Here is a 26,656-nt window from a genome sequence, read left to right as displayed (position 1 = left end):
CTGTTTCGGGATTTTGATTTCGGGAGGGGGACATGGTTTTGTGATCAATATTTGTAAATTTTAAAGGGGATTGTTATGCATTTTATTGTTGTTTTGTGTTACAGGTTGTAAGGCACCTTGAGCCTTGAAAATGAGCAGTGGAATACATTTTAAAAATATACCAGGGAAGAGGGAATTGTGCAAATTTGCCAGAAGTATAAATGTCTGCACAGTGCATGAATTCTACACTTGTAGGTTGGCCCTGTGTCCTATTTGGGGGAGGGTACTGATTTTGTTTGTTACTATGTTATGTGTTTTTTGTGTTTTTTTAATTGTAAACTGCTCTATGATCCTTGGGCAGTATAGAAATGATGATGATGATGATGATGAAGATGATGATGATGATGATGATGATGATGATAATAATAATAATAATAATAATAATAATAATAATAATAATTTACAGAGGACAGTCCTATCTTTGAGAGAAGTCAAAGAACAGTCCTTTATTTGAAGGTGTGTTCTCTTTAAAGCGTGTAAGCTCAGCCTAAAGCCAAAGAACCATAAGAAGGGAGAACAAGCAAAGTCCTTGAAGCTGCTGACCAACAGCTTCGTGGTCACTTGGTAACAGTTTTCACACCATGGTGTCATGTCTTGAATAGCCTTTTAAATTATAGCAATTATTTCTAAACTTACACCTGTATATATAAATAAGCATATTTGAAAATTAGTGTCTTCTTTTGTTTTTGCTTTTTGGTAATGCATACAGCCTTTGGGGTGATTTGGGAATGGCCACCCTACACACACACGCTCCATCGATGATGAGGGGGTGGGGGGTTAATTTGAGTCAGATTGTATTTAAAGGCAACCCTGCTATATTTGCAAAAACGAAACAGTCATCCTTGAAAATTCACACACCAAATTTTACAATGTCTTTCTCCAGCCAAATATTAAGTAGAAAAAGTGCATATATTCTAGGGTAAAGTATCAATTTAAAAAATGCATATATAAGTGAAAATAACATACAAAAATGCATTTTATTTGGCAGAATTGCTTGCAGAAATGTGTATATATTAGTCAAAACTGCATACAAAAATATATTTATTTGGTGAAATTAACAATAAAATGCTGCTGATCTTTTTATTTATTTCAACAAATGGACATATTTGTCCATCACTATCAACCTCGGGCTCCTCATACGATTGTTCTCCCTCCCAATGCTCTGGATCTACATTTTAGTTCATTGCTCGCTTCACCCACTTTAGTGGGACCACCAATCTTTGATTTTTCCTTTTCTGAGAGGCCCATTTCCTGGTTCCAAGAAAAGGAGGAAGAAAGCACTGAAATGCACCCAGGAACAGCCACTCTCAGCGAAGTGATATATTTGTGCTTTAACAACAGATTAAATTGTACATATCCCACCTTGTGACATCAGGTTCCAGGGGAAATGACTAAAGCATGTGTTATGTGATCACTAGATGTACCCAGTTTTCTTCTTTTGCAATTCTCTCACCCTCAGCAACAAAAGAATCTTAATTGAACCTGGCAGCTGCCACACGGTTCTCCCTAAAGCCATGTTCCTCAGTAATGGTAGGCCAACACCTTTGGAACATGTCTATAGAAAAATCTTCTGCAGAAACACCCTGTTATTGATCTAGTTTCCAGGACTGTTTGTCTTTGCGGGGCTTAGGGAAGAAATATTCTTCAAGCCCAAACTCCAGGCCCTTGCTAACTTTATAGACTTCACTGCTGTGCTATACTGTATTTAGCCTCCATGGTCTAATAGCTGATAATTAAAAACTATTTGCATTAAAGCTGCTGAGCTATTTCCTGTCAAATTGCTCATGGCAATTTAATATTAATTACTATTATTTGCTGATTTCGAAAAATGGCACCAGATGCTTAATATTATTATAAAATCATTAAAATGCATCTTTCGAAGGCTCAGATCATTTTATGCTAGTGATATTTTCTCTTTGACATTAACTGCAGCGTACACAGAAAATCAATTACAGTCATACCTCGAGTTACAAACGCTGCGGGTTGCGCGTTTTTGGGTTGCGGACCGTGCCAAACCTGGATATACTGGAACGGGTTAACTCCGGGTTTCAGCGGTCGCACATGCGCAGAGACACAAAATGCTGTCACGCGCATGCGCAGAAGCACTTCAGGCTGCAAACACTGTGGGTTGTGAACGTGCCTCCCGCACAGATAATGTTCGCAACCCAAGATATGACTGTAGATGATAGATGATAGATAGATAGATAGATAGATAGATAGATGATAGATGATAGATAGATAGAACTAGCATTTTAAGGCTGTTATTCCTGTCACATTGAGAAAAGTCACTGCTCTTTACAGCAGAATTCAAGGTCTCCCAGATGCAAAGGAGAGTGAAGGGTCCTATACTTTCATAGGTATGTAAAAAAAGGATGCGGTTTAGATGAGAAAGAGTCCATGCAGCTCCTGGAACACCTCCTTTGGGCAACTATCAAAAGTACTAAGGGCAGCAGCACTGGAATGGTCACTGGTAGTTCTCCAATTAACACAGGGATGTGTATCTGTTTGCCAGCAGTTTTTGGACTTGCTTTCTGCTTGTAGTACTGTACCTTTGGATCTGAATTGTACAGGTCTTGTTCTAGTCCTTTCTCAAATGTCCTTTAGCATCACTGATATTATTATACCAGTTGCAAGGAAAGTGAAAGGAAAGTGCTGCTGTTCTTGGGTTCTGCTTGAGGGCTTCCTCTAGGAATCTGGTTGGCCACTATGAGAAAAGGATGCTGGATTAAATGGACCATTGGCCTGATCCAGCTGGCCTCTACTTATCTTATGATGTTGGATTTTATTATTAGATTTTATTGCTTGGCTGGTTATACTAATTTATTGTTTTTAATTGAGGTGTGCGGCATGTTGTAATGTTACTGCTTATGCTATTGTGTATGTCTCAAAGAGAATTGGTTTTTTAATTAGGAAACTTTGAATAAATAATAAATAGCCTGCTTATTCACAAAACTCCCCTATTTCATCTACAGGCTGCTAGAGGATGTATGGACTTGGCTTGTTTATGTTGAGAAAATCAGGGACATGGAAGGGTCTTTAACATCTTGACAAACAAGGGTTTGTGTTTTGCTTGCATGCACACAGATGTAAATTGAAGCCAGAGAAACTTCGATCAGCATTGCACTGAGAGAATAGCATTAACCTGACCAAGATCCAAGCCGGCAGTCCTTTGGAAATATTTTAACCCTCACATGCTTACATTAGCTCTTGTCTTCCTTTTTTTGGCATAAATTAATTTGACACTTGGCGAAAGGACACTTCTCTCCTGAACAATCTCCTCACTCTCCCTAATTAACGCCTAATTAATGCTATAGTTTGGTGTTAAGGCTGCATTGCATTACAATAGTTTCCATGGCAACCTTATTTTTGCTTCCTCAGGATTATTTTCTAAGAAATGGTGGCTCAACAAGAGAGAGTGCAGATGGTTCAAGGAAATCTGTGTTTAAACAAAAATGCCTGCAGTGTTTCTTTGTATGGAGATCTTTGAGCATGTTGGTGTTGCAAAAACAGATGCTACTTGGACAGAAGCAAGAAGTAATAGCCACAAGTGTAGAAGCATCTTTTTCTAAATAGGGGAAGGGGAAGCCCTAGCCCTGCAGATGTTTATGAACTCCAGCTCCCATTGGTCCCAGCCAGCATGACCAGTGGTGAGGGTTGATGGGCGCTGTAGCCCAACAGATTCCCCATCCATATTTTATTTTTTTATTTTTTTTAAAAAATGTTTATTAAGATTTTACAAAACATATAACCAGACAAAAACATCAACAGCAAACAAAAAATACACACTCAACAAGAAAAAGTGAAGAAGAAAAGAGAAAAAAAAGAAAGAAAAATTCCACTTTTTAAATTTCAAAAGTCCATATCCCTCTTTCCTGACCTCCTCACATCCCCCTTTTTTGTATTCCTCTTTATTCCGTCAAATTCAGCAAATTCTAACCCTTTTCCGAAACTCGTTTATAATTATATATTTCCAGTTATTATGTCTCTATAGATTCCCCATCCATATTTTAAAGCACATTGATGGGCCATCTTCTCTCTGGTTTCCAGTGTACACTATTCCCACCTTATTCAGCATGGCTTACTGTAGCTGCTGCACAACATCAGAATGTGTTTTGAATAAGGAGTCATCCTCAATAGTCTCACCATGTTGATGGTTTATTAAAACCAACTACAGTGGTACCTCAGGTTAAGAACTTAATTCGTTCTGGAGGTCTGTTCTTAACCTGGAACAGTTCTTAACCTGAAGCACCACTTTAGCTAATGGGGCATCCCGCTGCCACCACGCCGCCACTGCACGATTTCTGTTCTCATCCTGAAGCAAAGTTCTTAACCCGGGGTAATATTTCTGGGTTAGCGGAGTCTGTAACCTGAAGCGTATGTAACCTGAAGCATATGTAACCCAAGGTACCACTGTACGTTTCCAGTTTCCTGGTAGGAAAAGCCTTTTAATACTAACACTAACACTAATACTACTAATAATAAGGTTCTAAATTATGTTCTTTAAATGTCTTTAAATTCCCAGCTGAACAATGGCAATACATTTGTGGCAGTTGAGATGGTTTGCTATTGTGTACTTGGCTGTAGTACACATACTGATGCTAGGGATAAACATGTAAGTACATAAAGGACTGATTGTGGATTGAGCAGACTCTGAGTTCACACTGGTTTTTTTGTTTTGTTTTGTTTTGTTTTTTGCTAAAACAAAAGCCAAAGAAGCTTTGGCTAAAGCCAAAGAAATTTGTCATCTGCAATGTAGCAAAAGTGTATATAATCAGAGAATAAAGTTTACTGTAACACGTGTAATTGGGTTAGGATTTCCTTTTTGCTGTATCTAAGGTAGTTTCCCAGGTAATGGGAAACGTGGCTTTTCATATGATGTTGTACTCTAGCTCCCATCAGCCCCAGTCAACATGGTGAATGGTTAGAGATGATGGGCGTTGCAAGCCAACATCTGGGGGCCACACGTTGCTGGATCTGTGCTGTTTTATATTGCTATATTGGAGCAACATTTGGAAAAACAGTAAACTGATTGTTGGATTAATTAGCAAAAGTACTCTGCTTATTTAGATTCACTCCACACTTGTTTAGTGTGCACCACAGTGGCCTAGACTTTGAATTAATATTTCATATGGAAAAGAAACGCAGAATTTATCCATATTCTCTGCCCAGCAAACTGTGCTACCGCATGTGTAAACCCCTCACCTACTGCGAGAACTATATACTGTATGCAAATATTTGCCTAGCAGATGTACACAGCACATCTTCAGAACTTCTGAAGAAGTTCATTATGCAAATCTTGTTTGTGAGCTTGCTATATACCAGGACTTTATGTTTAATTCACAAACTGCATAACTGGGATTGACTCGAGGAAGGCTCAAATGGGATAAAGAGTGCTATTTGATACTTACCTTACAACATCATTACAAAACTGGAAACATGTTTAGATGCAACAGGGCGAGTTTCTAGGGAAGCCCTTTTGTAAGGGTGAATGTTAAGAGAAATGTAAATGCCTCTGAACAAGAATAATAAGGGCAACTTAACATGGAATGGACACCACATGGAGGCTGATTTCACGTAACTGCTTTTGCACAGCACTTGCTGCATAGAGTGGAATACAGACTCTCACACACAAATGGCTGCTTGCCTGGAGTAGCCACAGAAATGGAGGCAGAAGATGTGTGGCAGTAGTAATGTGCATAGTAACCCTCAGGTTATCCTTTGTTTGCTACGCAGACAGGCCACAGGAAAACCCATTGAAAGCTGATGCTTCATTATGTGATCATGCTTCCTGCAGGGTGCAACAGTATTTAATGTTTAAGATCTGTGCACTGTAAATGCACACAGCATATGCATGTCAAGCACTGTGGACAACAGGTACCTTGTACGATGCACAAGCGATGAGGAATAGCTGAACTGGTCTTGAGTCCTGACCTTAGATGTGCCAGTCTCTTGAGGAGTCAGAAGTCTGCATTATGATGGTTGATAATTGGTAGAAAGGTCCAAGACTTCCTGCCACCTAGAACTTGTTTATTTCTTTACAATAAAAAAAAAGGTTTCTTTCTTTTTTCATCTTTGGTGAACACAGAGAATTTGTGGTGTACACTGGATACTTCTTTCTCATCTACAAACCAGAGAACACTCTGTGTACAGAACACACTGCTTGTTGGAAAACTATAAGCTCCTGATTAGGAAGCATTGCATTGTGGCTTAATATGCTAACCATCTCTTTAACACATACAACACACAGAGAGAGACTTTCTCAGCTGAGAAAAGAGATTCAATTACCCTAGAAAAACCAAGTCATAGTTGTTGATGCCTAATGGAAAACTTCAAAGCATGTTCTGTTTTATAGCCCTTTTGATGGAAGGTTGCATCCTGCATAGTCCACTTCTTTTGCCATCCCTGCCACTAATGACATCTGCATTAAAAGAGAAATTGTATTTCTCCAGGCTTGGTCTACTGCTTCTGTTTGTTCCTAGGAGAGCTGCCCTTGTAATGCATTATCATTAAAAAAAAAATCTCTCTTAACATGTTGGTTAATTATTACTAGCTCAGTTACATTTTAAAAAATAACCTAAAATAGGGATAATTATATAAAGGGATACATAACAACAGGACATAGGAAAGGAAGTTTGAGCTTATTCTGTCATATATGAAGCCACTCAAAATCCTTTACTGAGAGGTAGTAAAATGAATTTTTCAACAATTGCACAGCTTATCTTATATTTGTCGCCCTTGCTAAACATAAGAGCAGCCCTTCTGGATCAGGCCAGTGGCCCATCTAGTCCAGCATCCTGTTCTCACAGTAACCAACCAGATTCCTTTGGGAAGCCTGCAAAAGGACATGAGTGCAACAGCACTTTGTCCATCTGCAATTCCCAGCAACTGGTATTAAGAAGCATACTTCCTCTAGCCGTGGAGATGTAACAAAGTCATTTTGCTTTGTAGACCTTGAAAGCTTTGTCCTCCGTGAAATTGTCCAATCTTATTTTAGACTCCCAGCAGAAGCAGGAGGAGAACAGTGGCCAGAACAACTGTGGTGCAGGTAGAGAGAAGAAGCAATCAGACCATCCCTGGAGGAAGTCACAGACACACTGATTTACAGTTACAGCCGCTCGCCTTGATATCAGATCCCTAGGTAGGGAAGATAAATTCCCAGGGAGGCATGGCTGTTTTCTGGACTCCTTGGCAGATGAGCAGCAGCAACTGGAAAAATCTGCAGAGCAGGTAAACCTTTTGCCACCTCTTCTTGATCTGAATTTCCTGCTGTTGTCTTTGCAAGAGACGACCGGACCATTCCTGGAGCAGGACTCATTCTACCACTGCCACCGATTTGCAATAGCTGTCCTTGAAGCTGGACTTCTGGGTACAGTGAGGAATTAAAACAAAACTGGGTTCAAGTGGCTGACTTTTCCAAGTTTGGGATTTCTGGGCTAGGGAGTGGGGTGTGTGTGTCAGTGTTTGATTTTTTAATTCCACTCTACTGGTTCACGGATGGGAGCATAGTTTTTTGTGTTTTGTTTGTTTTGTTTTACTGTGCTGCCAATGTTGTTGTTGCTATATATGCTATATGCAATGCTAATGTTTATATAATTTTTCTTTTCCTTTCTATTTTAAAATGTATTTATGTATATATTCTGCAGTGTAAGTCACTTGAAGATCTGATTGGTGACAAGCTTAATAAACAAACAAACAAACAAACAAACAAGAAAGGAAGTAAAAGCTATCCAAGTAGTAGTGTTTTCTGGTATGGAATTATAGAAGAGAATGCAGAGTCCCTGAAAATTAGTCCTGGGAGCAATGGCTGTGTTCATCAGGGTTCCTAATAAAGGCAAATGGCCTTGCATCAACAGGATGGGACATAACAAGCCCCAAATGCAGGCAAAATTGCACAGTAGTTAGCTTTTTGCATCTGCCAGTTACAGGACCAAAGCCTACCATTAGACAAGGTGAGGTGGCACACTTTGGGTTGTAGATTTTGTAGGATTATTCATACATTTAGCACTTTAAGGGGCACCCTTTGGTTTTTTTGTTATAGGTGGGCTCTGTTCAGCATATTATACAGGAATGATTATGGAATAAAAAAGTTAGTAATAAAGGTAAATGCAATGTAGTAGGAAAATTTATGTAATGAATTCAGTTAATAAAGAGACGTGCAATGTGGCAGGGAAAGGGTAATGCTGAAACTTCTGGGCCATTTCTGTTTGATAACACACGACATTTGACAAAGTACTGCAATTTCTTTTGGAAAAATGGGATAGCGACAGAGTAAATAGTCTGTGAAAAGGAAGTCCCAATAGACCTCTTTACTGATAAGAAGTTAGAGAAGTTCTGCACATTATCAAATCACCCATTACTTAGTCGCTTAAAATGTAAGCGTGTATGTAAAGCAAACAGGCTTGGCCTGAGGTAAAGGGCATGGTGGTGACCCCATTCCACAATCAAAAGCTGACTGGATGGGCAACTGAATCTCAATTCACCACTAGAAATCAAACAACCTCCGCTGCATTTGAGGGCAGGTTAGCTTAGGGCAGAGGTGTGAAACTGGATTGAACCAAAGGGTCATATCCACATACCACTTTGACAGAAGCTCAGGGTCACCCACCCACTTGATAGCATACAAGATCAGGTTTTGAAAGTTTAAAGCCGATACTACAAAGATTCCTAGCTTGAATTCATGCCAGGGAAGCAAAGAAAGAAGGGGGTGCATAGCTTTCGTTTGCAGCCAAAACATGGCAGGTTTAGAATTTGAACCTTTTTGTCTTTCACTGTGCAGGGCAACACTTAAGAACATGTTCCCAGTTCCTCCTCCTTTGCAGCTGCTGTGGCCTCAAGCTTCAATCTGCAACTTGATCTTTCCTATACCTAATGTTAGGCTCACCTCAGCCCCAGAAAGGGAGGGCGTGATTGCCCAAATTTCTCTGTGAGCCTATGTAGGCCTGCAGGCTGAAAAGTTCCCCATCAGTGGCTTGGAGGTGTATGTCATCCCCACTATTCCCCAGCCCTCTAGCAACGGAGCCCTGAGGTAGCTGCCACACTCTGCATAATGGTAAGTCTAAGCTTGCAAGCAAATTTCAGATTCAAAAAATTCACATTGGTGTGTGGGTGTGGGTGTTTTAAAGAAACCACACTTGAAAAGAGATGCAGGGAACATGCTAGGGCATAGGTGTTCTCCAGTTCTCCAGATGTTGTTGGATTATGACACCCATTGTTCCTGACCATTAGCCATGCTGGCTGAGGCTGATAGTTATTGGAATCCAATGACATCTAGAGGTCTACTAGTTACTAGACCAGGGGTTGGCTAAGTTTTTGTGGCTTGAAGTGGTTCACAGTCCTGCAGAAGCCGCGGTAGCTGGAGTACATGTGTGTGCATGCGCAAACGTTATTTCAGGCACCGCTTCCAGCATGTGGCAGCAGGAGGCGTGCACAGCTTCCCATTGGCTGCAGGAGTTTCCTGCAGCCAATGGGAAGCTGGCCAGTGTCATGAAAGGCGGTCCCCGCTCTGCTCCATGCCGGTTTAGCGCAGCGCATGGAAGCTGACCGAGAGGGCAGTGGGGGTCCCTGAGTGTCTGGCAGGGGTCCATGGGCTGGTTAAACAACCCCCATGGGCCGCTTGTGGCCCATTGGCCTTAGGTTGCCAACCCCTGTACTAGACTATTATTTTTATTAAGTTACTCTGATTTGCAAAAAGTACTGTTTGCTCCAACACTGCTCTCATAGATTTTACTATCCCACATAAAACATTCAAAGCAAATTGGTTAAGGTGCATGGTCAGATGTTTCGTTAACTTTGGCAATGATAATAAAAGATTCCACCCTCACCCAAAAAGTTATGTCTTATATACATAACTGGGGGGGGGGGGAATCCAATGGGGTCAGGAGGAATCTTGCACAGAAGCATTGCCACAAAATGAGTTCCTGATTATGACTGCTTACTGAGCAGAGTGTGGCATGTATCCATGCTCACTCGCAATATTCTGGAATGATGCACCAAGTAACTAAGGCAAATCTGTAATTCAGACTGTCATTTCCTTGCAAGCAGTGTATTAGTTCAATGTAGTGACTGTCTAGGAAGAGGGAGATGTTTATATACTCCCGTACACGCATGTTTATAGTACATTTTATTGCATGCAAGGTGAGTCATCTGCCTGAAGCTGCAGTTGATGGGTTGAAGCCACTCTCCATTCCTCTCTGGACCATGGCAACTCACTAATATATCCTGCTTTTTCTCTTGCTGCTAAAAAGCCAGGCTAGAGAAAACACAGAGCCTTTGAACACCAAAAGATTTTTTCCTTGCCTGATAACTTCTCAGACTCATTGGACCGGATAGAAAGAGTGAAGGTCTTTGTTCAGCATATCAAAGCAGCTGCTTTTTCCAGGAAGGCATGCTGTTAACTGTTTAACTGTACAGGGTTCATCATGAAATGCTAATGGTCAACCACCCTGAGGCTGTTAAAATGCATCTGAACTTTTCATAGTGATGAGTAATTGAATCAAGCAAGAAAAGCACTTCAAAAGCACTAGTAGCCATGAGCTATCTCAACCGAGTCTTTTTCTTTCATTTTAGAACACAAGCAAACACTTGTTGTTGTTGTTTAGTCGTTTAGTCGTGTCCGACTCTTCGTGACCCCATGGACCAGAACATGCCAGGCACTTCTGTCTTCCACTGCCTCCCGCAGTTTGGTCAAACTCATGCTGGTAGCTTCGAGAACACTATCCAACCATCTCATCCTCTGTCGTCCCCTTCTTCTTGTGTCCTCCATCTTTCCCAACATCAGGGTCTTTTCCAGGGAGTCTTCTCTGCTCATGAGTTGGCCAAAGTATTGGAGCCTCAGCTTCACGATCTGTCCTTCCAGTGAGCACTCATGGCTGATTTCCTTAAGAATGGATAGGTTTGATCTTCTTGCAGTCCATGGGACTCTCAAGAGTCTCCTCCTGCACCATAATTCAAAAACTTCAATTCTTTGGCGATCAGCCTTCTTTATGGTCCAGCTTTCACTTCCACACATCACTACTGGGAAAACCATAGCTTTTACTATACGGACCTTTGTTGGCAAGGTGATGATAGGAAAATGAGAATTGCAGGCAAGCACATGTTTAAGTAGTATGTATACGTGCTCTGAAAATACATGTGCATGAAAATGCATGCCAGATTATGGGGCAAGGTAGCAGCTAATGGCTGACAAGCTGTAAGATTTATGTTATGATATTTCCTTTTTTTATCCTACCGTTCATCCTGAAGGACCCCAGGGTGACCCACTAATTTTCATTGGGGCTTACTCTCATGTAACGCAGCACAGAACTGTTTAGAATGACTGCCTTGAAAATATAAGATAATTTTGGGAGAGGGTGGTTTGACTGAACCATTTTTGGTGAACCTGATTTTAACAATTGTCATTCTTGGCCATTGACCATGCTGACTGATGGGAGCTGTAGGCCACTGATAGATTCATGAAGAGTATGGCTAACTCAAGGTGGCAGGCATCACGACATTCTGTTAAGGTTATTTTTGTTTATTTATTTTAAAAACGTGTATCCTGCTTTTCATCAGCTAGGTCTCAAAGCTGCTAACAATTTTATATATATATATATATATATATATATATATATATATATATATAAACAAAATTCAAAATCTAAAACATAAAACCTCAATAGATTAAGCCCTTAAACAAGAACATGAGAATTTTAAAAAAAGATTAGAGAAGCATTGAGGATCCAAAGGCCTTTTGAAACAAGATGGTGGACGTGTGCTTCCCGTGAGAGTTTCTGGATCCAGAGCGTTACGTCTTAAGAAATGTATTCTCCTTCCTTTTCCAAATACTAAAAATGAGTCATTTGCTACTGCTTCTTTCAGTTGAACATTTAAGCTTTAGTTTGTTATAGCTGTTTGACAACTGAAGACATAATGTTCCAGAAGAAAAGAAAGAAACACAATACACGGGGTTTTATGGCACTCTCATTAGAGTGTCTAATCAGCTGCACACAGAAACTCTTCAAACAGATCTGTGGTAATGTGTGCTATAGCCAGATAATTTAGACAAAGTTCAGTTCTCTAATATTTGCAATTACACTGCCAGCACTAAGGCAGCTGGGGGGGGGCAAAATGTGGAGTTACAGCATTTACAGTGTCATTTAAATGATGCTCTACTGGGGCCAATGCAAGGCGGTACTTTATACTGGGTGTGGATCAAAGAGTCTAATTGTGGGTATAAACCACCAGGTGTCAGTGTTTTTTGGCGGGTTGGCAAAACATGTCAGAGACACACTACTGTTTATGCAATAAAATCCATTATTAGCAGCAATAGTTAATAGTTGCCATCTCATCAGTTTGCCTGTCTCCCCAATAGCCACCAGTGTAATGCTGTGATGAAGTTCTGGTCAGTTTAACTGTTTCAAACTTTGCATTAAATGTGCATCTTGAGAGAAAACTCACATTTAAATATTTATTTACACATGAACGTATTTACACATGAAATAATTTCTACAAACTCACAGGTTAATTTGGAAATGGAAAGAATTATTGGATGTGTTTTTTTAAGCATGTGAAAAGTGAACCAGAAACAGACAAGACTCATCCTAAAATGACAACTTCCTTTTATTCCCACCTCCTGTGAAACAGCACCTAAAAGAACTTACTCTTCAGGCCATTGCTTAGAGCATGGGGTGGGTAACATTTGGCCTTCTGGGTTTATGTTGTTGGACTGCAACTCCTAATTAGCTCCAGGCAGTATGACCAGCAGTTCAGGATGATGACAGCCAGAGGCCAGTAATATCTGAAGGGCCACAGGTTACGGGTTGACTTGTAGCTGGCTAAGGAGAATGCATCAGTTTCCTCCTGATATAGCAGCCAAGAGATAAGCATGCCTCATATTTTATTTTGTTCTTAAGCCACTTCGCATGCTTGGCACAAGTAGAAAAACTGATGTCCTACTACTTGCATGAATTGAGAAACAGTCTGTACTGCCTTAAGATACAAGCCGTGCTGTGCTGCTGCAACAGCCTTTAGCAAGAACAGATGAGAATGAATCATTTGTAGAAACCTTATTCCGTATGCTGAACATCCATTGTTGGATCAGGGCCATAGCCTTCACACACAAAATTATTACTTGAGACAAAGTATTACCAACCATTCAGCAAAGGATTATCCAACTTCTGGGACACTGGGGGGTGCACTGTATTTGTTTGTTAACTAAGGGGAAAGCAAAGAAGAATCTGAAGATAAATTAAATAATGGTGAGTAATCTATCAAGGTGCTAAAATGATAGATGGCAATTGAAGTCCCCAGGGAAGTCTGTAGACAGGACCATTTTGCAAAATTAGGTTGAATAACTAGTACATGTCAGAGAACTGCAGAATGTAAATCCATGTCTTAGGTTTTCTGTCTGAAAAAAGCATTGCTACTCTGGTTGTAGTGTCAAACAAACACAGTGAAACACAATAATGCACAATAACTGGAACCACACACAACTTAGTATGTATTCATGTTAGTAATACTGTGCTGGATAAATCCCTGTGTGGTTATATCTTAAGACCCCTGATAAAAGGTAAAGGTAAAGGTACCCCTGCCCGTACGGGCCAGTCTTGACAGACTCTGGGGTTGTGCACCCATCTCACTCAAGAGGCCAGGGGCCAGCGCTGTCCGCAGACACTTCCGGGTCACGTGGCCAGCGTGACAAGCTGCATCTGGCGAGCCAGCGCAGCACACGGAACGCCGTTTACCTTCCCGCTGGTAAGCGGTCCCTATTTATCTACTTGCACCCGAGGGTGCTTTCGAACTGCTAGGTTGGCAGGTAAGACCCCTGATACCTATAACTTAAAAATCAGCCTCAAGATTTCCAAGGTGGTTGTGGATGATCTTCTGGGAAATAGAAGAGTCCAAAGCACTTTCACAATATGCTTTCTTCCAAAAGAATCTGCCCAGTTAAGTGGCAATCTAAAACAACATGTCCCAGGAGACCTTGTGTTAAATTTTTTTCCTGCCGTTAGTAATTAACAATGTACTCAGAAGACCAGTTTCAAAGCTAACTTTGCCACATGCTGTTTTCCAAAGGTACAAGGAGCATTCAGCCCTAGTCCCCAGACCACACCGATCAAGAGTTCTTCTCAAGCAAACCTCTAAGGAGGGAATTCATGCTGGTTTTAAGTTTTAAGCAATTTTTCCTCTTTTACTAGAACACAACCTTCATAAGTCAACTAACTTGCTTTTTCAAAGCTTTGCAACTGCATTTTAAATAGAAATGGACTCAAAATGTGTTCAGACGTTTCCATCTCATTGCACGCACGCACTAGAACCTAAAATATTAGCATACAGCTTTCCAAAGAAAATTAAGAATAAAAGATCTACTGTAATTCTATGAATCTGCAAGGTTGAAAAAAAAAGGAATTCAATTTCTCTGGAAGTAATGGAGTGAAACTGCTCATATTACTGTTATTTTCAATGGGCTGGGATGAGATTTATTTCAGCTGGCTGAAATGAGACCTAGTCCATTGTTCCAGCATCATCCTCATGAGCCAATTGTTAATCTGAACAATAACCCGATTTGTCAAATTACACAAATTTATCTTTATAATACATGAATGATGGAGGAAACTGTCATTAACTAGACAGCCATTATGAACCATCATAGCTGTCAATTGTATGATAATCCAAAATAACTGTCATGGCAGGTGAAATTTGATAACAGCTAACTGTGTGAGGATGATGAACAGACACCTCTTCAGCAAGGGGTATTGTAATAGTTTAGCCTCCTCCACAGCCACAGGGTTATGATCTTTGGAAATATCAAAGCCAAAACCACAAAAAGCTTATGAATTTTAAAGAATAATAATGAGAATAAAATAGAAGTCCATCAGTTTGTCTTCTTATGATGACATTGAAGCTAACACCTGCCTTAGTCAATATGGCTACCCCATCAGTTTTAATGTGCTTGCTTGCTCTTGTTATAATCAATAGACATGTGCAGAAGGAGATAATTGCCCTCATATTCATTTATTTGAATATGTATATCCCATTTTTCAAGTTCAGTTCACAATATCAAACAACACAGTGGGGGCATATCTGAGGCTGCAGATGTGTGTACATGGAAGTGACGACTGCAAATAAAATGAGGGCTACAGTTGCTTAAGAGCAAAAGGGTGGCACACCTGCTACTCACAATGCAACTGCCTGTGGTCACTTCCACTTTGCTAAAATCTATCTCCCACTTGTGGATAGGTGGGGGCTTTGTTGCTTGTGTTAGAATTCCTGCTCTGTGATGCAGCCATGGGATTTTTGTCTATCACATGATGGTATATGTTTTGACTCCACAGAGTGGGACGTGACAGAGACAGGATGTTTGTGTTACTGTGTTCCGTGAAGTGGGACTATTGTCCTTTGTTCTCTTTCTTTGCTGTCTGATGCTAGAGAGAGAGGGAGCCATGTTGCAGTGCTCTGTGTGTGTTTATATGTAAATAAAGTAGATTAGCCAAAATGCTGAGTTGCTGAGATCTATTACGCAAGCTGCGAAGACTCTGCAGATCCCTAAGTCTGCCAATGTCTGTTGGCATCGGTCACTGTGATGTTCAGGCTGAATAAAGCTTTTGAAGCTCTCAAATGAACGACCAGGAGGGAGAGAACATGCCAGTCGGGCATGTGTCTCTGCCAGGGTCCTACTCAAGAGTAGGACGAGCTCCTTACAGCTTGTACATCCCTAATCCAGTTAATGGAACATCAGAGACATGCTGAGGGCTTCATCTGAAGACGAGCAAAGTCAGTAGAGCAGAACCATAGCTCTTCCTAATGCATTGCTCTACCCAAAACCCTCCAGACATTCTCTTCCCCCATGGTTGATTTCATTCGGTTGTGCTATGCCAGAAGGGAAGGCAGCAATTCTGCAAGGAGAGAGAGAAAGAGATACCAGCTGCCTTGGTGTTTCTGCACAACAGTTCTTTTTCAGTACCAAAATCCGTGCTGATATGGATTAGCAGGAGTGAGCATAGCCTCCAACATTTCTCCATGTGGCAAAACCCAATGTTTTCAACTCACACTCCAAGTTAATAATTCTCTTCCATCCATTACTTTCAAAAGAAAACAGACAGGATCAAAGAGCTCGAACTGGAAGTTGCAGGGTAGGGTTTTTTTTGGGGGGGGGGAAGGGAGGGGTATATTTGCTATGCATTCTATAGAACTTCATGAAGTCAAACAGTAATTGAAAATGATACAATGTTCTGCAGGAATAGGGTTGCCATATTTCAAAAAGTGAAAATCTGGACACAAAAGTTGTTGAGCTTTCAGAGATTTGCACCTGGACGCTGTTTCCAACTGTCGAATCCCGGCTATGTCTGGGAAATTTCCAGACTATGGCAGCCCTATGCAGGATCCATGTTATACATTTTAGAAAAGACGTACTCCTTTGAGTACCTTTATTCAAGAGGGCTCAACATTTATATTAATTGGAGAAATGCGGCTGATAGATAAACCTGCTGTGTTGCAATTTACCTGTCCCCTTAAGCAAACTGACTGCTGCTAGTTGAGCATTCCCAAACTCTGTCATAAAGTTATTGTTTAAAAATTAGAAAATGGTAATTCTGTTTACATTACATTTCCAAGAATTGAGTCCAAACGGTGAACTAAATAAATTATGTATTACATGTGTTAAATGGACACTGCACAGTTCCATTTCTGTAATTATATATTCATGGTTAGAACATTTGTATTCTATAATCATAATGCCATGACTGATAAATTAACTGATGGATGCTATGAAAAGGTTTCTCATCATTATATTCTGCCTGAAGGAGGAAGGGTGATTGTATTCACTGGAGCACCAACAAAGGTTGATTAATTTCTTCTTCATGTACATAAATACATTCAGATTCTGTTTGAATGGTTTTGATATGAGTTCAGGGTGCTCATGCCAGCTGCTAAAGAAAGCTAAAACGGGGGGATTTTTTATTACGTGTATAAAACAGAGAGAAAGATTCAAACACAGGTATGCTACCATCTGCCCATTTCACAAACACACTGTTTCCACAATGCAGCAGTGGGAATTTGCTGAAAACTCTATGAGGTCTTAAGCTAAAAACCATTATCCTGAGGCAATACTACCATCTACACATTTTCAGATCACTTTGCATCCCAATTGTTCATCCGTATCAGGGGTTGGGAACCTCTTTCAGCCAATGGGCTGCATTCCTTCTGGGCAAGCTTCTGATAGGAATACACCTGTGTGTGAATAGGGTCAGAGTAAAGGGGGGGCATTTAACGTAAATCATACCTTTGTACAGCAGGCTGCTTTCTACACACAGCCCTCTCTATCTTCCATCCAGGAGGGTAAGAGGCATTGTTGGAGTTCAAAGACATATTCCAGCTAAGCAAAAACTCTCAAGTGGGATATGAAGCAAGGCAAAGGAGAAGAGTGGTCTTGGGCTTGAGGTTCCCTATACCTGATCCATGCGATGACTTAGAAGCCTATGCAAGTCTCCTTTCCCAAAATTGTCTTGGAAGCTGATCATATGTGCAGTCGTACCTTGGCTGTCGAACTTAATCCGTTCTGGGAGTCCGTCTGACTCCTGAAACAGTTCTAAAACCAAGGCGCGGCTTCCAATTGGCTGCAGGAGTTTCCTGCACTCAATCAGAAGCCTCAGAAGCTGCATCGGATGGTCGGCTTCCGATAAGCATTCGCAAACCAGAACACTCACTTCTGGGTTTGCGGTGTTCAGGAGCCAAAAAGTCTGAGTACGAAGGCATTTGACAACCAAGGTACAACTGTATTGAGAATTGAGATCTGAATAAGATATCTTGCCCTTGTTGCAGTGTGAAATACAGTGTTCCCCAGCACCATCAACATGCACCTTTCTGGTTCACAGGCACCATGGATAACAATAACAATAACAATAACACATTATTTATATGCATCTGACTGGGTTGTCCCAGGCACTTTGGGCAGCTTCCCAATTAAAACATCAAACACAGTAAAAAATTAAACATTCAAAACTTCCTGATATAGGGTTGCCTTCAGATGTCTTATAAAAGTCAGATCATTGTTTATTTCCTTGACACCTGATTGGAGGGCATTCCATAGGGAAGGTGTGAGTACTGAGAAGGTCCTTTGCCTGGTTCCCTGTAACCTCATTTCTCACAATAAGGGAACCACCAGAAGGCCCTTGGAGCTGGATTTCAGTGTCTGGGCTGAACGATGCAGGTGGAGACGCTCCTTCAGGTATACAATGGCAAGCACCAGCTAAACATCAAAGCAATTGTAGGATTTTCCAATTTCTGCTCCACTTGCCAGGAATACACTGTCATGCGATGTATGAAAAATAAGTAAAGGTACCCCCAGAAAACAGAAATATGATTTGCCATTTCTTTTATTTTGTGGCTTCCTAACCAATATTATTGCACCAAATCATCCTAGTTGAGAAAACACTAATGATATGTCCCTATGTGGTGCAGCACAGATACATTGCATGGATTATCTTGGTTTTTTATCTAAGAGGATTATAGGATAAATGAATAAAATGTCCACTCCAGTGAAATGAAATTGAGTTTTAAGAGAGGGCAGAAATTACTTACCAGACTAATTTCTTATATTGGTAAAAGAAAGAACAGACTGGTCAAGGAAAAGAAGCAAATGTACAATATTCAGTTTCAGAAGGCACTGAGAACAAACTTACTGTTTACAATGTGGATTCTGATGCCTCCTCTCTTTTTCTGTCAGAAGTCCACGTTTCTGTAAGGGGAGAAAAGGATACCATGACAATGTGTTTTAAAAATAAGATCAGAGTATTCTGGAATATAGCTATATTAGATCTACTATCTTTGACATGATACAGCCATGACATTAATCCTCCAAAGGGAGAATTGCTCTAGAGTGGGGAAGGCTGTGACTCAGTGGTAGAGCATGTTCTTTGCATGCAGAAAACCCCAGATTCAATCCCCAAGCATCTCCAGGTACAGCTGGGCGCATCCCCATCTATAACCCTTGAAAGCTGCTGCCAGTTAGTGTAGGCAATACTGGTATAGATGTAAAAAGATAAAGGGACCCTGACCATTAGGTCCAGTTGTGACCGACTCTGGGGTTGCGACGCTCATCTCGCTTTATTGGCCGAGGGAGCCGGCATACAGCTTCCGGGTCATGTGGCCAGCATGACTAAGCCGCTTCTGGCGAACCAGAGCAGCACACGGAAACGCCGTTTACCTTCCCGCTGGAGCGGTACCTATTTATCTACTTGCACTTTGACGTGCTTTCGAACTGCTAGGTTGGCAGGAGCAGGGAACGAGCGACGGGAGCTCACCCCGTCGTGGGGATTCGAACTGCTGACCTTTTGATCGGCAAGTCCTAGGCTCTGTGGTTTAACCCACAGTGCCACCTGTGTACCAATGGTCTAACTCAGTGTCAGGCAGTTGAGTGAGAAGCAGGTTGAACTGGAAGTTGTAAGAAGATAGAACCTGAAGGACTGAGAGTCCTCTGTTGACTAGGCAAGGGTAACTACCTAGGCCCCTACTTTTCATACAAAGCCTGGCCAATCCCGATGCTACATACTGGCTGCCAATCCTGATGTTGTTTACCTCTATTTCCCTTTGATGCTTCAAATGGGCGCTGGAGGTTAAGACTTATAGTCCTAGGTCAATCCCAATTTTAGACTATTAAATTACCACAAAGCCTGGAGCTGTTTTTATAGGTTTTGTGGAGTATGTGATTTTTAAAAACAGCACTGTCCCCCATGTGTTAATATCACAAATCATTGCACTATGAGAACTGCTCATTGTTCTCAATATCACAGTATGCGAAGATAGCTGCTAAATTTCCCATGTCAATGCTGCTTGTGAAAACTGGGTGTAAGGCTATAGCTGGAAGTAAAAAATGCTAAGACAAAACTTGGCGAGTTTGGATGGCAGATCAACATGCAACAGGGTACATACTCCTCCACGTATGAGGGAGATATTCCCTACAGGACATGGAAGTAGGAATGATGCAACAGAGTTTCTCACTGATAAATTTTAAGAACATGAGATCACAAGAACCTATCTAGCCTAGCGACCTGTTTTCACACTGGCCAACCAGATGCCCTAATTGGAAGCCCACAAGCAAAACCAGAGTGTAACAGCAGTCTCCCTACTTGTGATCCCCCTCTTGGCATTCAGAGGCATACCGCCTATCACAGTGAAAGTAGAACATTAGCAATTATGGCTGGTAGCTACAGATAAGACTGATCCTCCACGAATTTGTCTAATCCTGCTATAAAGCCATCCAAAGTGGACAGCCACCACCACATCTCACAGGAGAGATTTTTACAGTGTGACAAAGTGCTGCGAATTGCACTCGTTAATATTATACGTGACTGAAAATGCGTTGTCACAAAAATAACACAGATGTTCGTAAGATAAATAAATAGATAAATCAGTCAGTCAATCAATCAATCACCGCTAATTGAGTTGGATTCAGATTTTGCCTTCCACATATGGAAAAGCTACTTCCTTCCACAGAAGGCTTTTGACTCAGAAGTGGGATCTTGCTAGGAGTGTGAGTGGGTGTGGAGTGAATTTTGCTGATCTCCCTCCCCCCCCCACCCCCAGTACCATCTCTTGCACAGTTTTAGGACACTGTGTGGGAGGTGATGCTGAGAGAGAAGGGAAATAAGTACAACTCCTCTCAGAGGATGCTTCTGCCAGCAGAAACAATGCCTAGATCCAAGTCATTAGCTAATTTTGTAGAAGGCCTGTTATTGATTATTTACCAATCTATACCCTGCCTTTCAAGTTCTCTGTGGCAGGAGTCATCAACATTTTTAGATCAATGGCCACATCTAAAATTTTGAAAAAGCGCAGGTCACAAAATGGCTGTCATATCTAAAAGTGAAGAGGCAAAACCACAAAATAGTCCTTGCATGTTCCCTCTCCCCCTGCCCTCAAGGAAAAAAGGGATAGCTGCTAAATTTCCCATGTCAATGCTGCTTGTGAAAACTGGGTGTAAGGCTATAGCTGGAAGCAAAAAATGCTAAGACAAAACTGTGCCACCACTGTGCTCACTCACAGAGAGAAACTTTGCATTTCTCCACTGTTCATAATGAAAGGTGTGTGTGTGTGTGTGTGTGTGTGTGTGTCCAGTCCTGGCACCCATGAAACATGGACATGTCTCATGGAGTTTGTTCAAATCCTGGGAGGATATTTACTGATATGGCAGGAGCCAATAAGAGCCCCTGTTGATTTTTCTTCTTATTCATTTTTTAAAGAACTGACATTGTGATTATTACAACTGAGGGTAAGACAGAAGGAGAGATGTGGGAAAGGCTAGGAAGGGGAATGTCTTCTCTGTATAAAATGGAGAAACCTTTTTGATTACATATTAGCAACAACAGTGTGGAATAGGAATGGTGAAAATGAATGTACATAAATGCAAATACAGTGGCATAAATCTGCTTATATACTTCCTAGCAGTTACTTCTAGAATTTTACATATATAAATGAAGAAATCAAACAAGAAAAATGAGAAATGATTCGGCAAAGGAAGATGCAACATTATTTTACAGAACAAAAACCCATTTGTGTTATATGTCTTAGTCTTAAACAAAGAATATTTTATATAATGTGCTGGAACATTAACTCACTCATCCATGGCTATGGATCCTGTGGGTTCGAGCATGGGGAACGTGCTCTTGTAATGACGACTGCATTTCCCAGCTGCTGTTACAGCATCTGTCAACTAGTCCTGCAAGATCTGGTTTTCATTTCAATATTGTTTCAGAGGAAACAGTTATTATCATTATTTTAAAAATCAAAATCCATTAGCAAAACCAATAGAATAAAATGATTTTAGCTATGCCAGATTGCATTTTGCAATAATACTTCTGAGCATATTCTGTACATTTTTTATAAATGGTATCTGGAAAAGATTCCCTTGAGACCCTGAAGCAATCATGTAAATAATGTGCATCTTCTATTTAATTTACTTGGACGAATCAGTGGGGCGAGGGGAGGGAATTCACAGAGATTTGATCTGGGAGATGCTTGAAGAGTGTCCCTGACACAGACAAACACTGCTCAAAGAGCCAAACAACAGCTGAACTAGAAAGACAAGGTGGTAGGTCTAATACACTATCAGATCTGTTGCAACTGGAATAACAGATGACAAATAACATGGAATTTTACATAAAGCATGAAGCATCAAACAAGATACCCAACAACAACACAGAGACAAAATTCCCTTTGCATCTATCCACACTCATTGGAGAACATCCAAGCTCTTGTCTTGATTACAAAGTGGGGCTGCCCTACCTACTGTTCTTCTCCATTCATGCAGAAGTCTAATACAACAACAGGTGTGTATTTTAAGAAGTTGGAGGATCAGATCCTTCCAAACACCAACACTCAAAACGGGCTGAAGGTGATATGTTCCACATAACCTTCCTTCCCCAGGAAGGGAGAGGACAAGCCTCCACAGGTTGCTAGCCAGTGGCAGGCATGGTCAAGTGACAGTAGGCACTGCCGAAACAGGTACTGCCACCTCACAATGCACACTCACCTTCATAACAACATGCGCGCACACACTTATGCAGACAATCACGCAGACACTTGCACACGCACTCACCACCCATATGGTGCAGAAACGTTTGTCTCTGAAGGACAGAGATGGTGATTTCATTCCCATTGTTGTACTGGGCTGGAGAAAGAAGTTCCTCTCCTCCCAGCCCAATGCAAGTGGGAAATCACTGTCTCTGCTCTTCAGAGAATACTGTTAAATGCCACCCCAGTTTCCAATCAGTGAGAGACTCCAGGGTTTCCAGTGCTTACCCTGGGTTTGGTTTCCTTGGAATGAAGGAATATACAGTTTTATTTACACATACAGTAGAACCTCTAATTACAACTGCCTCAGCTTACAAACACTTCAGGTTACAAACTCCGCTAACCTGGAAGAGTTACCTAGAGTTGAGAATTTGCCCCAGGATGAGAACAGAAATCGTGTGCCGGAGGCGCAGCGGCAGCAAAAGGCCCCATTAGCGAAAGCAAGCCTCTAGTTAAGAAAAGTTTCAGGTTAAGAACGGACCTCCGGAACGAATTAAGTTCGTAACTAGAGGTACCACTGTATATACAACCTGAGCATAATATGAGGGAGAACATTAAGACTCCAACAGATCTTGCTTCCCCATTTGGTTGCCAAGGGAGCCTCAAAGTCTAGCACAGAGGTAAACACACACACACACACACACACACACACACACACACACACACACCTCTCTCTTTCTCTCTCTCTCTCACACACACACATACAACTCTGGCTACTGTTCTCCTACACAGAAGCTAGGGGAAGAGAGAAAGGCCCACCCTTTTGTCTTGTGGCATAGAGCAACTTCTTTGGTGATGCTAATTATGGTGCTTAACCAGCTAGCCAAAGTCATTACCTTAACAGAGGAACTGGTTCAGCAAGCTTGTTCTTATACATTCTACTCCCACAGATAAAGGATCCCAATAACTTGAAGAGACTTGGGGCATCATCCAGACTGACCCACCCCAACTCACAACAATACAGTCTTTCAAGAGCAGAGACAATATTCCTGCCCCTATCACTGTAATGGAGGGTAAGACTCAATGGCTCTTACCATTAGAGCTTTCTGTCTGAAGAGCAGAAGCAGCAAATGTGTTGCCATGGCAACACAATTCCAAATACCAGGAATCAAAAGTGCAAATTATTGATTGGCCGAGGTGGTCTCTTTTGGATATTCTCTTGCTAAGAAACCAAACCTCATGCTTACTGAAATAGGGGAAGCAAACAACTGCCTCAACACTTCGAAGAAAAACTGGGCTGGGGAGAGAGGAACATCTCCTCTCAGCTAAGCACCTTGATCAGATAGAAGATGCTTTGCAAAGTTGGCTTTTCCTGACCTTGCAAATGCACTTCTTTTTCTTGTGTGCCGCCTCTGCTGGGAGGCTGATGGTACTCAGAAAACAGGAATGTGCAAGAGAAAAGGGCACATTTGCATGGGGGCTGGTGGGCCACTTTCAACGACTTCCCAGGCCTGATTCAGCCTGTGGGCTCACCACCCCTGCATTACAACACATCATAATTATATTATATAAATGTGAACATATGATATATAATGCATGTCGTAGCAGAGCCAAATTACTGCTTTTAATACAAATTTATGATTTATATCAAATCCAAAGCAGTTTGAAGTTGCAATCCTATGCATATATACCTAGGAGCAAGTCCATTAAGCAAAGTGGGAATTCTGAGTTAAGAGTGCATAGGATTGTGCACACTTAAATGCACAATCAATCTTAAATCAATACACCATCATCTGTTTGTTTTTCCCAGCAACACATTCTTTCATACTAAATATTGATTTGTTAGCAAAGTATATCATCAACTAAAAAAATAAAACTAAAAAAATAAAACCTTGGCTGCTCTGTAACTTTAACACCCTTAACTATATTCAAATCCTTCATAGATGTAAGGTGCCTTGCAACCATGAGCAATGATTTTAACAGCATCTCAAATCAACTGCAGCACAGATCTGTGGATTACTTTGGCACACAGGAGTTTAAAGCACACACTGTGAATCCCTATACAACCGCCACTTAAAACACTGCCCAGGCCCAGATAGATTGCTATGGCAACAAAATCCCAAATACTGGGCTGGTAAGTAACAAAAATGTAAATTATTGATGGACTCCGAGTTGTCTCTCTTGGACACTCTCCTACTGAGAAACCAAACCTTATGCTTACTACCACAGAGGGAAGGTTGATAACACAATTTCCTCAGCACACTGAGCACTTAATCCGGAGGGATTTCATTAAATCTTGCGGTTTAAATTTTTATTCTTGGAGCAGCAGTCAGCAAGCAGAGATTACAGTCAAAATGCCACCATTCAGGTCACCGCTCCCTGAACTCAGGAATTTGCTGTTAACATGACAAGAAACTAAAATTTAAAAGCACCTGAGGGGTCTAAATAGCTTTCATCTTGGGCTTTGATGACAACATTAGCCACAATAGCAGTTGTGGTCAGCAGCAGACAGAAGGGAAGTAAAATACTGATACACAGTATTTTGTAGTACAGTGCCACAAAGGATGCAAGGGAGAGAGAGAAAATGCAGGGACAATTTAGAGGACTCGTGCTTTCCTTGCAAAAGGTCCCAAGTATAATCCCTGGCATCTGCAGGTAGGGCTGAGAACTACCCCTTTCTGAAAATCTAAAGAGCTGCTGCTACTAACTTAAGTAGTGTGAACAATACTATGTTAGATACTTGACACCGTCTAATAATAATAATAATAATAATAATAATAATAATAATAATAATTTATTATTTATACCCCGCCCATCTGGCTGGGCTTCCCCAGCCACTCTGGGCGGCTTCAAAAAATATATAAAAATACTATAATACATCAAACATTAAAAGCTTCCCTAAACAGGGCAAAAGCAAAAGAGAGTAGAAAGCAGGACAACATGGTTTCTGTCCACTTCAGATCAGGTGATGAGAGAATTGTTTGGATTATTAAGACCATTGCTTCTGAGAAAACCAAAATGCTCAAGGACAGAAAACAGAATGACAAAATCCCGAGAAGAAATTAGTATATTAAAAAAGGGGACGGGGGAATCAAAACGGAAAGAGCTTCCCACAACATCCAAACCTAACCTCAAGGTTCTGAATCTGGTCTAAATAGCTGAGGTGGCTAAGCTTGTAAATATTGTTAATAAATAAAACCATTTAAACAACAGTGGAACATCCTTCTTACTCTTCTCTTTGCTTCATCTATGATGTATCAACTGGAATATGGACCATGGAATATGCTCTGTATGCAGAAGATCCCAGGTTCAATTCCTGACATCTGGGAGAGATTCCTTTCTGAAAACCTGGAGAGCTGCTGCCAGTCAGTGTAGGTAATACTGACCTAGATGGCTCAATGGTCTGACTCCGTATAAGGCAGCTTCTGTTGTTCCTATGAGCCACTGCACTATTTCTGAAATATCTGAATCAACCACATCAACTGAGAGCAAATCCCTTCTTTCTACTTAGGCCACAGTTGCCACCAAGTTAGATGTTAACATTGTTTTAGCAACAGAAGATGATAGCATGCTATTCTGTTTCTTTTCACCTTTATTTCAGAGATTTAAATGTTAGCTACCTTATTTTGCAGACAGAACACACATAACATTGTCAAGGACAAGAATTCTGGGAGGCTTCTAGCTCCCCTTGGCTCAGGTTGATGGATTTACAGCCCTCTACAATTTCTGTTTCATTCTCAGTTTGATCCCATGTCAAAAGAGCACATCATTTGACAACGTACTACTCTGATAACTGAACCATGACAACGCTTGGCTCAGTATCATAACTCCTTGATCAATAAACAATCACAGGAATCAGTGGGCATCACAAGACTCTCTTTTCAGGAGAGAAAACTGTTAATTACTTCACTGTGACACTTTTATTTACCCACAAAATCATTCTCTCTTACAGCACTTCAGCTGAAAGCAAATACACTGCATAGACAACAAGTAGACCAAAGCGTTGCAAACCATCCTTTGAAGCAGAAATCAAGAGAGGACTCTACATTTGCACAAAGACCTTTTTATATTGGGTCCTCGAACAGATATCCAAAGCCTCCTTTTATCCTGACATTCAAAACTATAGCTCCAA

General features: G+C 41.0%; 1 protein-coding gene across 4 annotated transcripts in view; it reads right to left on the bottom strand.

Annotated features, from left to right (window-relative positions):
• Window positions 1-26,656, bottom strand: part of SYT1 (synaptotagmin 1) — a 330,364-nt gene that overhangs the window by 189,607 nt on the left and 114,101 nt on the right. For all 4 annotated transcript variants that reach the window (XM_053404643.1, XM_053404640.1, XM_053404642.1 and 1 more), the window contains exon 2: window positions 18,696-18,751. The gene's annotated coding sequence lies outside the window, so the exon portion shown is untranslated. The remainder of the gene's footprint in view (window positions 1-18,695; window positions 18,752-26,656) is intronic.

The sequence above is a fragment of the Podarcis raffonei genome, chromosome 10 (assembly GCF_027172205.1).
Source record: "Podarcis raffonei isolate rPodRaf1 chromosome 10, rPodRaf1.pri, whole genome shotgun sequence".
Lineage (NCBI taxonomy): Eukaryota > Metazoa > Chordata > Lepidosauria > Squamata > Lacertidae > Podarcis > Podarcis raffonei.
This window is presented reverse-complemented; position numbering and strand designations above follow the sequence as displayed.